General features: G+C 34.1%; 1 long non-coding RNA gene across 1 annotated transcript; it reads right to left on the bottom strand.

Annotated features, from left to right (window-relative positions):
- Positions 1–8,759: 8,759 nt before the first annotated feature.
- On the bottom strand, positions 8,760–14,400 carry LOC123543848 (uncharacterized). The gene is made up of 7 exons (XR_008367579.1): positions 14,293–14,400; positions 13,218–13,317; positions 12,326–12,466; positions 11,338–11,626; positions 10,354–10,545; positions 9,799–9,910; positions 8,760–9,039 (listed from the first exon to the last, which is right to left on the bottom strand). It is a non-coding gene; the product is annotated as an uncharacterized LOC123543848 (long non-coding RNA).
- Positions 14,401–15,161: the final 761 nt, after the last annotated feature.

Raw genomic sequence — 15,161 nt, 5'->3', positions numbered from 1 at the left:
AGTATTTCGATTGTATCTGATATTTACTATCAAATGAAATCCTCTAAAATTCCCACAGTTCGTTGTCTTTGCCGTTCGCCTACTTCTAAATAGGCTAATATTGAAGTTTCGGTGAAAGTTATATTTCACTGGTACTACCAGTTTGCTAGTTCATACTCTTAAAACACGTTATTCTAAGAGGAATTTGGGCAGTTTTAGACCGATTTAAAAAAATAGATTATAGTTATATGATCCATGCATGTTTATGTTATATAAGTATTTGTAAATAGTTTTATTCTATATATGTAAAGGAATTTATGTTGAATTGGTGTTTTATACATATTACGCTATTTCCATATTTCAACATTTATTTTATGTCTACATTTATGAACATGTTTAAAGAGAGCATATCAAATCAGTGCAGGTTCAGCCCCTACTGGAGTTTTTGAACGAGTTGAATTCTCAGCTTAAGAATAATGCCATTATTGATACACTTAATGAATATACATTATCTTTATCATGATAAATCATCTCTTTTCCTTTTTTGTCGACCGTGTACAAATACAGTTGCGATACTGCAGCTCATGTGCATGATATATGACTGTACAACTGTGCTGCATCAGTTTGGTGATATGTTCTGCCTTTACACAATTACAGTTTTGATTTCTGTCACATTGTGATATGTTGATATATTTCTTTTCATGACTATTTTTATGCATGACCTGGTAATATATGACAAAATTTGATATGTTGTGAAATGAAATATCAAAATTTTGTAAGTATTTTATTCCAAATCTATAAGAAATATAGAAGTAATAAATATATGTTAATGAGTTTTGACTTGCGTTATGACTTTATTGTATGTGTATATATCCAGCAAGGACACTGTATTCTTGCATTGGTAGAGGGACTCTGTATATATCCAGCAAGGACACTGTATTCTTGCAGTGGTAGAAGGACTCTGTATATATCCAGCAAGGACACTGTATTCTTGCAGTGGTAGAGGGTCTCTGTTTAAGGAGCTGCGTTCTTTGAAACGTGATTTTATTCCTTTTAATGTGTTTCACCGGAGGATGGGTACTTCTGCTTTGTCCAAGATCCGTCAGTCACATAAATTTAGGTCCGATGATCGGCATTATTTTCAACATGACACTTAGTCTTGTACGGTTCTTAGCTTCTTTTGAGAACACGTGGTGACAATATCAAATGCCGAAACGTTCATCATGTTGCAACTTTAAATAAAAACAGAGTTCTTGCATGACAATTCGATTCATTTCAAGCTCAATTTATCTTCGTATATGTGGATTGTTCGACGTCTATCGCTTACGTCTTTTGTCATTCCTGCAACTTTAAACATTTGACTCATACATTTTATCCTCAAAACAGAAGATCTACGGGGGTGGGGGTTGTCTCAGTAGGGATAGCATCGGTCTACGAATTGCGGTGTCGTGAGTTCAATTCCCGGGCGGGGTGTATGTTCCCCGTGATGATTTGATAAAAGCCATTGTGTCTGTGGGGAAGTTGGCAGTTACTTGTGGAGTACAGGCGTGGACTGGTACAGAATCTAGGAACACTGGTTAGGTTAACTGCCCGCCGTTACATGACCGAAATTCTGTTGAAAAACGACGTTGAACCCAAAACAATCAAAAATCAGAAACAGATAGAGGAACTTTACAGGATTCTATATCGCTGAGCTCTTAAGCTTGCTCCTCAGGTGTTAGGAAAAAACGATTTTCCTATACAAAATTATATAAAATAAATCACTCCATTGGCGGAATCTATTTTGACTTCTGCGGCACGGAAATATTTTTAAGCTGGCCTCATTTTCAGTGAAGAAGACGTTGGTCGATGTGATGTGTCTATAAAAAAAGAAACACTAAGTTGATGTTTCAGCAAAAAGTTCATGTTTGGTAAAAATGATATATTTGTGTCTTTGTTCATTAATTTCATATATTATAATGGACAGAACCTCGAATTATAATTATTAGTAATTCAACTCATCTAAAAAAAGCAAGATGAAAAGACTCTAGCATAATAACGTCTAGATAATTTCTTCGTACCATAATGACACATCAAGCGTAATAATTGCTCTGAGTCATTTTAAAAGGTGTGCCATCACGGCTAGTGCGTTTATTGACCTCTTCATATTCATCTTTGTGTTTTCAAACATTTCAAAATCTAGTATCATTTATATTGATTTTTCATCAACAGTGTAATCATTATTTTAGTATTGATCTAAAAAAATAGCAACCTTTCAACGGCTATAATGATGTTACAACAAGACGTCAACGTCAGAACGCTCCGAACATCCGGGACTTTTATGATTACGGCGATTAATGCACACTGCACCATTATTAGTCCGTCAACGTCAGCCTTAATGACCTTTTAACGACTATAATAATATCAAATACTCTCCCAGGAGCTACAATTCAGATACAAATTACTGTAACACATGTTAGTATGATATGTTTGGCGTGTTTGTTACATTTCCCGCCATTTCTTGGGTGTTGCAGAAGACAATTTACGTAACATGATTCGTTTTGTCTCGTTTCTGAATTATTGAAAAGCACAAGTCGCTGACCTGGTGCGTTAAGCTTTAGGCAGAATACTAAGATTTAGACTTGAAAGGCGCTCAAAACAACAAAGTCGAGCAGAAATAATGAAAATAATTAACTGGCTCCCGGCATAGTTATTAACGTATACAAAAGCTGTCGTGTGCACACGTACAAAATTGTGGGAAACGTAATATGTAGATCTAACGTTATAAACTTGAAAATAAACAAACCATCGTGTTATTAATTCAGAGGTATCATACCTCCAGTTAATACTCGATGTAAGATTTCCATAGACACACCCGTTAACCGGTTCCGAGCAAAACAGTTCGTGGCGGACAAAACAGTTCACCGATATTTTTGCCGGCATCTGCATTGGGGTAAGTATTCTCCATCCAAGAATCGGTTGGTGCAAAATATGTTAAAGATTTTTGTTTCTGTGAAAAGTAGCATGAACGAAGAACATGCCATGTGCTACCCTTTTAAAAACAACCTATATTAAGTAAGTTACGGCGAGTTAAAAGTGTGATTTTGTTGAAAAACTGTGAAAATGAAAGTTTATCGCGGTATATTTAATTCATTTTTTCACCTTAGGGCTGTTGTGTTAACGTCAACCTTTAAAATAATGTTTGCTCCGAATATTGTCCAAATTTTAAGCGACAAAAAGCAATATTCAACGAGTTATAGACATTCAAACATGACATGGTCGAAAAAAAGTGTGGCGGCATTGCACAGCTCAAACTTATTTGTGTGGCGAGCAAGAGCAGTCCTGTGTCTTTTTTATTATACTCTAATAATAAATGGTCTAAATAGTGATATTAAGCCCGTAACTCTTAAAACATAACGTTTTTAATTAGACAACAGCATAAGTAACCACACAACCGCCTAACAATGTAATATATCATCAACACTTCTTCCTACATTTTTGAATTTTACTTGTGCTTTGGCTTACATCTATTTGTTAATAAAAGCTAGAGTAAGTTGCTGTTGTATATTGGGAGCAAACATTATTTTAAAGGTTGACGTTAATACAATAGCCCTATTTTTCTGTGCATTTGTTTTCTAAGTGCACATGACAGATCTATGCTTGACATGTAGGTAGCATTTTCATAATGAAAACAACATGACAACATTTTTCATGGAAACTTAAATAACACACAACCAGTATAATTTGGGGTCTAATTTTTAGCTGATTTTGCAGTTTGTGTGTTTGAATGAAATTATTTTTTCTTGCATCAAACATAGCCCTCACTTTTCTTTTATTTTTTGTTTTGCACTGACAATATTCTTCAAAAAGTGTAGGTTACAGACATTTAAAATGAGTCCTGATGTATGTTGTTGCCATTGGAAATAGGTAAATTTTATATAGAATAAAGAACAACAATTATTTAGTGTGTTATAACCACTAGGCCAATGATACATCGTACTAGATAATTTCACGAGGGCACAGTCCAAGAAAATAGCAGTTTATTGTCTACAGTATCACAGATTTGATTTTCAAAATATTGCATTCTACTGAAAAAAATGGGATTCACGTTCTGTCGAACTTTCATGACTGTCGCCGCCGTATGGTTCAGAAAAATTCACAACAGTAAATAAAAGTTAGTGTACAATTTATTGACCTAAATTGGACAATAATAGAGCTCGTTTAAATGGGTCAGCCGTGTTGATGTACTTATAAAATAGACTTGCCCGGTTTATAGGTTGGTCAGGGCTACGGATATGTATTGTATTTTGCCATCGGAATATTTATATAAATGCTTCTTTCCCTTCCGTTTGGATCCGTCCATGTATACAAACACGTTTGTTTATTTTATGGACTGTACAATTGTAAGTTTTGTTTTGGTAAATAAACGTTAAAATGAGAAAAGACACTTTCTATTCATCAGTGTTATATTTCAACATTTTTACCAGTATTACACTTCCGTGATTTCAAGGATATCTTAAAGTCTCACCACGACTTAGTGACCTATTTTTTCACCCACAAAAATTTCATGAAAAACATTCTTATAATACAGGTAATATACAGCTATATTACAAGTTTCAGCTGGACAATATTGAGGTCCTTCCGCAATAAATGCGTTTTTCAAAACTTCATCTGCAAACTTATTCAGACAATCTTTTTTCAGCAAAGTTTTAAGAATATACATGTAGATGATTATCTACCTTACACTGTAGAAACAAAATGTGATTGAAATTTAACTAAATACACTGACTTGTGTACATATTGCTACATTAATACAATAAAATATTAAGACATTTAACTCATCGTCTTGGCTTAATATATGTCAATTTGAAACTAAATTCTTGTATATCTAATATTTTTCATGCAAATTAGGTATGATTACCATCACTGAAATAAAAAAAGAAGACATTTACTTTGAGGCGTGTCTTTAACGCCATTGAATTTCATTTAGGGTGTGAAAATACAAAATACGTATCTCATTTTTGGGGGCAATGCCCCCAGATTTAACAAACTGTCTTTCAATTTTCTTGTCGAGCTTATGACCAAACTGACAACACACAGAAAACAAGTTCCAAAGTATTTACCAAACATAACTTTCATATTGCATTTTGCAATTATATTTTTGATCTAGGTATGATTAAATAGATCTACACATTTTATATCAACAACAGTGTGTGAAGAAAACTAAACTGCATTATAAATATAAATTATAATAGATCTTCTTAAGCGTAAGAATAATAAAGACGCTTGATTTGATCACGTGATCGATTCTGAAACCGAGACTTGTTTTGATCATGTGACCTATTCTGAAATCCAATTACTAGTTTCAATACGCTCAAAAAAAATGTGTTCATGATTCTGCGTGAAAATAGCAACTACTAACGCCACCGATAAGCCGATAGATTATTGATTTTTTCATCACTGTGCCTCGACACTGTTGTGGATTGTATTACGGAGAAACTTTATCAGTTTGTGGCGATCAGTACCGTTTATCAGTAGGCGAATCTTAGCCTGGGAAGCGGTTGATAATATTTGTGCTTTGTCAGAAGAAATCATACTTAATATTTATGCATTATAGATGCTACTAATGTGCGCTAATTAGTGTTAATTGGCAATCATCGAGTTTCTGATATTATCATGTGTGTGTCAATTTGCAGGTAAATAAAAGATTAGAAATTGTCAGACTGGATTCCCAGGCTAGGCGAATCTATAAATATGCGGCAACATCCTATAGATCCCGATTCGCAATCTGTTAAAATATCTTTTCTGTGCAGGTGTTATTTCTAAAATATTATTTCAGAAAATAGAGTGCTGAAATGAAATACTTTTCGCATGTCTAAGAAAATATTTTCAAGAGATATGTTATTTATAAAAATTAATAATATATAAAAAATAATAATAATAAAAATAAAATAAAAAACAGTGGTTTACTTGAAATAGAATAGGTAGAAAAAAATCATTACTTATTCGTCAGTTTGAATTTATGACTTATTTGGTTCGTGGGGGGGGGGGGGGGGGGAGGGGTATTAGTTTGACAGTTTGATTTTTTGTAATTATTATCTAATCTAATAAGCGTCAGTAGATTTTTCTCTCATTTCGAATTCGTAAAATCAACTATGAACAGATTACTTCTGTTTTACACCAACTATTAAGAACATTTTAAAGCTTAAAGGCATATTTATGTACTTGGTCGGACCGTCCTTATTCGTGATTGTTTATTATGTATAATTATATATTTTGATCTCGAAATCAGCTGTAAATCGTTAATCAAAATGTCTTGTCCACAGAAGTTGCATAAAAATGAATTGAATTTCAAATAGTTACTAAAATTTAATACACAATTGCACGGTGCATATCCATATTGGCAGACTCTTTGCGAAATATGCTTTATCGGCGGTTTCTTGCGTCGGCACCGGCGATTCTTTGCTATAAACAGGTTGGCAGTTATAAAAAGTCAGATAAACACACCAAATTAATTAAGCTATAATGTTTCCAGATAGTCATTAGCCTAGAGCCTCTCTGTGCGTAATGCAGAAGCCTGCCTGTGCATCATAAAAAAAAACAAAAAAAAAAACAAAAAAAAAAAAAAAAAAAAACTGGTATGCAGAGAGACCGGCGGTGCCACGACAAAACCGAAAGTAAGTAGTTTTGAAAAATTTCATTTACATTTCGGCCTATCTATCTTTATTATTTGGAAGAATATTGATAAATGAATACAAATAGTGCGCTTGATATTTATGATATCAAATCAAAAACTGGTTAAAGACTGGAAAAAGTCGAGCCAGTGTTCCATGTCAGTACACCATCAACAAATGTCATCGAGTTGCGAGCAAAATTGCTGATAATTAACAAGTAAACACTATAAAATATAGAAAAGACATTCTAATGTTCCGTGCTCTACTTATTTTGAGCAGCATACCTATGATCATGGATGGCAGCTCGATTTTTCGCCTCCCATACCAACCTGGGCACTGTTTATAGCAAAAAATAGCCGGTGCCGACGCAGAGAAACCGCCGATATAGCAGATTTCGCAAAGAGTGCATCGATATGGATATGTACTGTGAATTGGAGAGAGCATCCAGAATATGCATGTCATCTAGGGAAGGTTTGAATCCATGGATATGTTGTCAAAAGTTATGGCATCAGAATCTTGCGGGCATGCAGTAATTTCAATTGGAACCACCACGCCACCGCAAATCAGGAGAGATATTTTTTTTTACTTTTTCCTGAAATCCGACCTCACAATAGGGCCAATAGAAACACGCTTTTTCTGGAAAAGTACAGCATATCCCAAACTGAACATGTGCCCGATTCTTTAGTCTAAAGATCAGAACATTATGTATATGACTTGTTTAACATAATTATAATGTTCGGGAAATCCTTGAAAAAGGACCGAAGAAAACATTCATTCCCAGATTTTGATTTTTAAAAAAAAAACGCCATATACGCTGATCAAACTGGTATTTATTTGCAGGAAAATTATCGTTTAACGTAAAAGTGCGCTAATTACTGTTATAATTGCGCGTACATATACGTATTTCACCATTTTTTAGACTGAGTAATTTTTGCTATGGGAGGTAATCCACCACTCCGCGATGATAACTTGCCAGAGGTGCCCGTTATATTTTGGCCTCATTTTCTTGGTAATTATCCCTGCAGATATACATTTATGTTACCAGTTTAATGTATTTCATCTATCTGATGATGCAAATGGTTTCTGATGGTTATATTCGAAGGCAGAACACCAGAAATATTGTCCTTTTTCCACGGGCGTTTCGTATCCTAATTTACTCGAACCTAACTGTATACGCCAGTTCGGTAGGTTCATTGATATGACGAATCACGGTTTTCATAGTGTTTAATGTATTTCTTATATCATGATATTGATAGTTTGAAATACAGGTGTACATTAAATAACCTAAAGTTGAAAAAGACAATGTATTTTGATCAACAAACATAACAAACAATATGAATAATATTATCATCATATATCATGTATGTTTTTAAGAAAACAGTTACTGAATTTTAGCAATAGTTGGAATGGAAAAAAAGGTAGATCTATAAAAATATTTTTTACAGGTGTTTGTGTGTTACCTAATGACGACTCCTTAATAAAATGATGCTTATTTGTAACAAAAAACATTCCTGACCTCTTTAATTGATAAGTATTGTACACATTAGAAAACATAGCCTAGATTTTTTCAGTGTCAGTTCAAGGAAATCCTGTCCCTTTAAACTTTCACATATTGGAATATTTTGACTTTCTTTCCAAACATTCATAAAGTGTTACAAATTTTGCCTGTTTTTGTTAGAGTGTCAAGAACACATGATGTCAGGACATAGAGTGCAAACAGAAGTATTGAAGAAATTGAAATACATTGTATAGCTTTATCTTTTTCATTTTATCAAACCTGGCAATTTTGTTTGTCGATGAACAACTGCTATTGAACAAGACTAGATTTTTTATCTTTACCTTTTGAACAAAATATAGAAGCGTATTGAACACAAAGTTAATAAATTTTATTGTTGTGCACTCTTAAAGTTGTGACCACTCCATTTCTTGCCACACACAAGTGCATTACATAATGCCTGCATGTACTTCCCTGACATGAATGGGTTACATCAAGTCTTGAAACTGCAAAGCATTGCCCCCATCAGTCCTCTCAGTACTTTGATTATAATTTCAATGCGGCTGGAAGGCAGCACCATGTTACATGGAATTTCTTCAACAAGGAAGATTTTAAAAATCCATTTTATATTCGTATACTTTGCTAAATTTTTTCATTTGCAGTCGATTTCCTCGAGGTTAGACAGTGACATCTGTCTCATTTTTTCCAGATGGCGCTGTATCACCAGCTTCCCGGAAATGCGCCGACTATCAGAGGGCGCTCAAAGCTGGAAATGCGCCGACTACCAGAGGGCGCTCAACTGTCTGATGTTTCTAAGAATGACCTTATAGATACACCGAAAACACACTGTAGCCTTGACGTACTGGCTGGAATTTGATGAAGAAATGAAACATCCGTCAACTGTTCGTCTTGCTGAAAAACAAAAGATTCTTATTTATTTAGTCAAATTGAATAGTGTCCAATATTCCTACTTTCTCGTTATATTTATGAGAAGGAAAGGGACATCATTATACATTTTTTAGTTTGAAGCCCGCTAAGCGTAACCCCGTTATTTTGAAGTTCACAATTTATAACTGAACATTGGCACAAAAGCAATAATGTTATAAATCTTTGTAACATGTCTGTATAACAAGGTTAAAGGTAAAGCTAAGATATTTAGTGAAGAACATACAAGATAACTTCTCTGGGGATTTAAAAGTGCTATGAATGTTCAACTGACGAAACATCGCCATTTTATATACGGATATGGCACACGTTCCCTTATACTACAATCAGTAATTCTATTATTAGACCATAAAATGATTTCAAGCCTTCTTCCACGTTAAAAAGCACAAAACTAAATAGAAGAGAAAAAAACAGTACTTTATAAGGGAGATAATTCTTGAGACCTTGTTTGTACTTTTAAAGACACCTGATGTAAGGGAGGCAAATCTTTTAACTTGTCCACATTAATATCCTTACTCAATAAACAGAATTTTTAATTCAGATCTACTGTCCCTAATAAATCAATTCGAAAACAAAAACAATTGTGGCTATATCGTTCACAGTGTTTCAACTGAGAAAATGTTGAAAAATCCAGACATTTTGTATGTAACCAACGCATAAATATATCATTAATATTATGAAAGACTTTGATTAATGTAAATGATTGTAAAAAAGTCTATACTTCACACTGATCTGTCTTTGAACGCCGTATCTATACCACTATTTGCTGGTAGCGGAGAAAATTCGAATGCTCTAGACGTCGGCTCATCTTCTCCGATCTGTGGTCCCATTCGTCGAGCTTTTGTCAAAAGAGATCACAATTTAGTATCTTGAATGAATGAAAAGTATCTTATGGTTTTTAATAAATCAAGTCGAATATCCTAATGTAATTAGGCGAAGCACTCGTTGTCTCTTAATCACTTAAAACGCGAGTATATGTTCATTCGGCATAGCCTCACCTTTATACGCCAATGACCTTATCGTGTGAAATAGTTGTAAGAAATTGTCTAGAAAAGGTCAACTGCAATATATCAAAGCAGTTCCAAAAATATCTTTTAAACAAAATATCTATGATAGAGATAAAGATGATAGTCCTGGTGCGTTTGTTACATCTGTGATACCTTATTTATTTTAGAATGTAAAACAAAGATTGTAAAACTTTTTCTTAAAGTTCGGAACAATTTTGAAATTGGGACTTTTTCATTGCTAGGATGGATTGTATTGCAAATACTTCATACTTACCTTAAGATTGAATGTCACTTGTATTTTACCCATTAATTCTTTTTGAAAATTCTGGTTATATATCCATTGTTTCTTTCAGCACGTGTAACTCTATCTTGTCAATATCACAGTAACTAAGGGCACGCACAAAATAGAACGATTTTCCCGAGCATTCCACGTCACTGCAGTCACCACCAAATATATCATCTTTACCTAAAATGAAACAAGAATTTGTAAAAAGTTACCAACGTTTACTGTCTAGGAACATTTTCACAAAACATACTGCATGTAACAGATTTTCACAAAACATACTGCATGTAACAGAGTTACCACCGTCTACTGTCTAGGAACATTTTCACAAAACATACTGCATGTAACAGAGTTACCACCGTCTACTGTCTAGGAACATTTTCACAAAACATACTGCATGTCACAGAGTTACCACCGTCTACTGTCTAGGAACATTTTCACAAAACATACTGCATGTAACAGATTTTCACAAAACATACTGCATGTAACAGAGTTACCACCGTCTACTGCCTAGGGACATTTTCACAAAACATACTGCATGTAACAGAGTTACCACCGTCTACTGTCTAGGAACATTTTCACAAAACATACTGTATGTCAATACAGCAGCTTCTAAATAACGAGACAACATACTAACAACGTATGTAAGTTACATCTATATAGCATACTAACAGAACGTATGTAAGTTACAACTATATAACATACTAACAGAACGTATGTAAGTTACATCTATATAGCATACTAACAGAACGTATGTAAGTTACAACTATATAACATACTAACAGAACGTATGTAAGTTACATCTATATAACATACTAACAGAACGTATGTAAGTTACATCTATATAACATACTAACAGAACGTATGTAAGTTACATCTATATATAGCATATCAGAAGACATTATTAAATTTGAAAATGTCTGAAGATCTACACTGATCTGAATTCTTTCAAATGTATCTGATCACTGTAATTACCTATCATGACAGAAGGATTCCGATATCACACACGGAGAATTACGTAATCTCACGGAAATCCCCGAATGTCATCACCGGTAAACTACTTGATTCACAGAAAGTCTGTACAAACAAACCGCCATGTCAATTACATTGGTATTTGGTGACACGTTTCCGAATCCTGTTGACATCAGTTACGTAAACGTAAAATATAACGCTGTGATGTAATACGTCTTTATGCTGGGTCCACTATCTGTAAGGTTGGCAACGTAAGTTTCAATGATTCTCGTGGCTGCAGTATCTAACCATCCTAGAATACCAGAAATACGATAAAATCTTTCCATACAAAAACATGAATATATACAAATCAGGCGTCACGATTACGTTTAAAACATTAAGTGCCTTCAACAGTGCACGTTTTGTAGCAACATTCATATTGAAAAACATTTGCCAGTATTCAGATATTTTTTAAACAGAATAAAAATGTTAAAGATATATTATAAAGCATATCTGACATTCATAAAGCGAGATATCCAAATTATAATTCATTTCATATAAATATTTGATTTAAAAAAAAAACAAACAAGTGAAGTCATCTGAAACTGAGCAATAGACTTCTTCTTTTAATAAGTTGCCGCATGACCTATAATTATGCCGTTGTGGCGTTATCAACAGTGAAAACAAAAAGGAAAAGTGGTATCCATGAATAAAAGCATTTCTCAAAAATAATATCTGATGAGAATAATATCATCAGGTCTTCAAAATCATGTGTTCGTCAGCTAGCTATTAGGCGGGCTACCGACTAGATGTTATTTTTAAAAGCAATTGTCCGTGGAATATCTGACTGTAAGATCTATAAGATGTGTGTGTACTGAGGATTGTAACCGAACATGTCTGGTGTAATTAATTTAATTTCAAAACGGAACGGATTTAATACAGAGTTAATAATTTAACTTTACATGAAATACCCACGGTTAATTTAATCCACACCATAAGCAGTGAAACTTACCTCATATCGCTGTACCAAATATTTTACTGTAACAATCTCCAATGAACCGCATGCAGTTAGATAGAGAGCTGTCAGTATATCACCCGGATGTAGCAATGTGTCACCAGGGGGCGTACTGCATAGATAAGACACGAAGATATCCTGAAAATAAAATGTTCTAAGTGGCATTTCATTTCATTTTTAAAAGTTAAAAAATATAAAAGCTAAGCTGTTCATATGTTATAGAGGAAAAGTCTTCATTAATAGCAATTTATAGCAAATCAAATATTGCTTTTTCTTTACAAACAGAAAATGGCGAAAAAAGTTTTTATTTTTTGTTCAGTTTCCGTAACAATTACATTTTGTATGATATTTTGTGTGAAAACCTTGTCAGTTTTTGAGATAAACAAATAAAGAGTTTCGTGCTTTTATTCTGTTTGAACGTCACATTAGCTACTGACAATAATTCGAATATCTCGCAACACGATCAGAGTTTTATAAATGCTAGGACGGGCCTACATGCCCGAGTGGCTACGGTCGGTGTCTTCACTTCCCTCTCGCTGATATAGGTTCTAAACCTCGGTGTGGAGTAGAATTCTTTCATGTGAGGAAAACATTAAGTGGACTTTGTGGATGTGCGAGGTTCTATCAAGTTGTCCACTCATGCACAAAGTAATGCTTGGAGTGGGTACCTGGGATATTCCTTAGAGCCGGAAAGTCGCCATATGACCTAAAATGACGGTGTGATGTTACAGCTAACACAAAGAAATAACGCTATATTTTTTGTAAAAGTACCACCCAGTTGAGGAAAATTTCTTTAATTAAGATGAAGCATTCTTGTCTTTTTCTTTAGTGCTTTTGTAATTAATATCAATACACATATTGCAATCTCTGCTAAAATATACTGAAATACCTGTAAATGCCTTCTGGAACGCTGGGCACTTATTCAGCAAGTTTCTGTTCAAATGAAGTTATATATTTGCTTGAAGGCACTCCGGGAAACTCTTTAAAACCTACAACATAATAATTATGTCTCTATCATATTAGTTACACGCATTTATAGTTACACACATAACACATAAATCTTCGTCAGAATTAGAAAAAAAATCTGCTTGGCATAGAAGTAAACACTACCTTAAACATGTAAATATAATTTCAAAGAGATGAAAGGAAACGCTTTCACATTAACTACACTGTACACACATAATTCAGGTTTTCAGTATCTAGTATTTTTGAGAACAGCCACTATCCGGACTGGCCTCCTTAGCCAAGTCGTTATAATTAAGGTATTTGACTTCGAATCACTAACCCCTCACCGATGCAGACCTTCGTTCAGGATGTAGAACTCTTCGTGTGAGGAAGCCATCCAACTGGCTATCGGAAGATTGGTGACAGAGGCGAGCCCAGGGCATTTTTCCAGGGCGGAGGTGTCCAAATGGGAGTAGGTGTTGGAGTGGGTATAAATTTTTGTTCGGGTCAGCGGAGAGCGATTTTTGCGCGTTTTAGAGTTTGAAACAAGAACAAGAACCTGAATCCCATCAAAAATGTAATCATAACTTCGAAAATAAGAAATCCATTATTATTTTACAAATTTTCCCATGCTATGAAAAAACGAGCCTAGTGGAGGTACAGATGAATAAAGGTAGGGCTAGCATTTTTTAAATTCTTTTCTTGTATTACCAATTTGAAAACATATCGATAAGAACTTCGATCAATGAAATAAGAAACCAAAATTCGATTTATATGAAGTCAAATACGTAGTTTTAAACGCAATTAAATTTCTTAAAAGAAAACTACTTGATAAATGATAGAAAATGACATTCATTGATTTACGTTCAGTATACAATTGCAGCGTTATAAAGGAATTTCCCATCATGACAGAAGGATGCCGAAATCACACACGGAGAATTACGGAAACACACGGAAATTGCCGATTGTAAAACTAAACAAACTCGGCTCATAGAAACTGTGTATACTATGTACTATACCATGTTCCATTAGTGTACATCCAGATGTGTTGGAAGGTCTCTTGCAATCAGTGTGCAGGATTCTTCGGAAGATGATGAAAGTTTTTTTTTAAAATTTTCTTGGTAGTCATCTGTCCGCTGATACACCCGCATCATTTTAGAAGAGACGTTACCGTCGAAGATTGCAGTACTCAGCAGCCCTATAAAATATATTTAGACAAACATATCAACTCTTTCCAAATAATTTTAGTTTTTACTCCGCCAATTAGAAAACGGTCATGATGCTATCTATTCATTTTAACATGACATTTACATTTTACACTGAGATAATGAGAACTGTAGAAAATAATTAAAATTATCTTATAAAACATGCCACATATTCCCTCGTCTACGGCACAATCTGCACCAACTCTAAGTAATTGCAGTGAAAAAAGTAGTGTTCCGAAATGATTAGAACGTGTGTTGACTACCCGATGTATCTACAAAAACTGAAGGAAGCAACTACATATGGAACCAGTGTAAATTAACTTCATTCCATTGAAAACAAATAGAAAACTTCTCTAGAATTTTTAAGAAAATGGTTCAGAAAAGTCAAAGAACTATGTCCTTGTTGGCTACATTCCTAGTCTTATTCAGTAGTAAGGCTACATTCCTAGTTTTTCTTTGCAATATTTTTTCTCATTTCTTGGTGTTACTCAAAGATTTATCTACATTTACGGTATTATTCATAGTTTGTAGCTAGATTTGTATATTCCCCTGATTTGTTGGATTATCGTCCTTCTGTTCAAGTGTTCGCTTTTTTTAGTGAGAAGAGCTGCTGTATTGGCCGTGGCTTTTTCTTGGCGAGAAGAAGACCCGCTTGTTCAGTGTTAAGACAAAAAGAAATAAAG

Source organism: Mercenaria mercenaria, chromosome 16, assembly GCF_021730395.1.
Source record: "Mercenaria mercenaria strain notata chromosome 16, MADL_Memer_1, whole genome shotgun sequence".
Taxonomy (NCBI): domain Eukaryota; kingdom Metazoa; phylum Mollusca; class Bivalvia; order Venerida; family Veneridae; genus Mercenaria; species Mercenaria mercenaria.
This window is presented reverse-complemented; position numbering and strand designations above follow the sequence as displayed.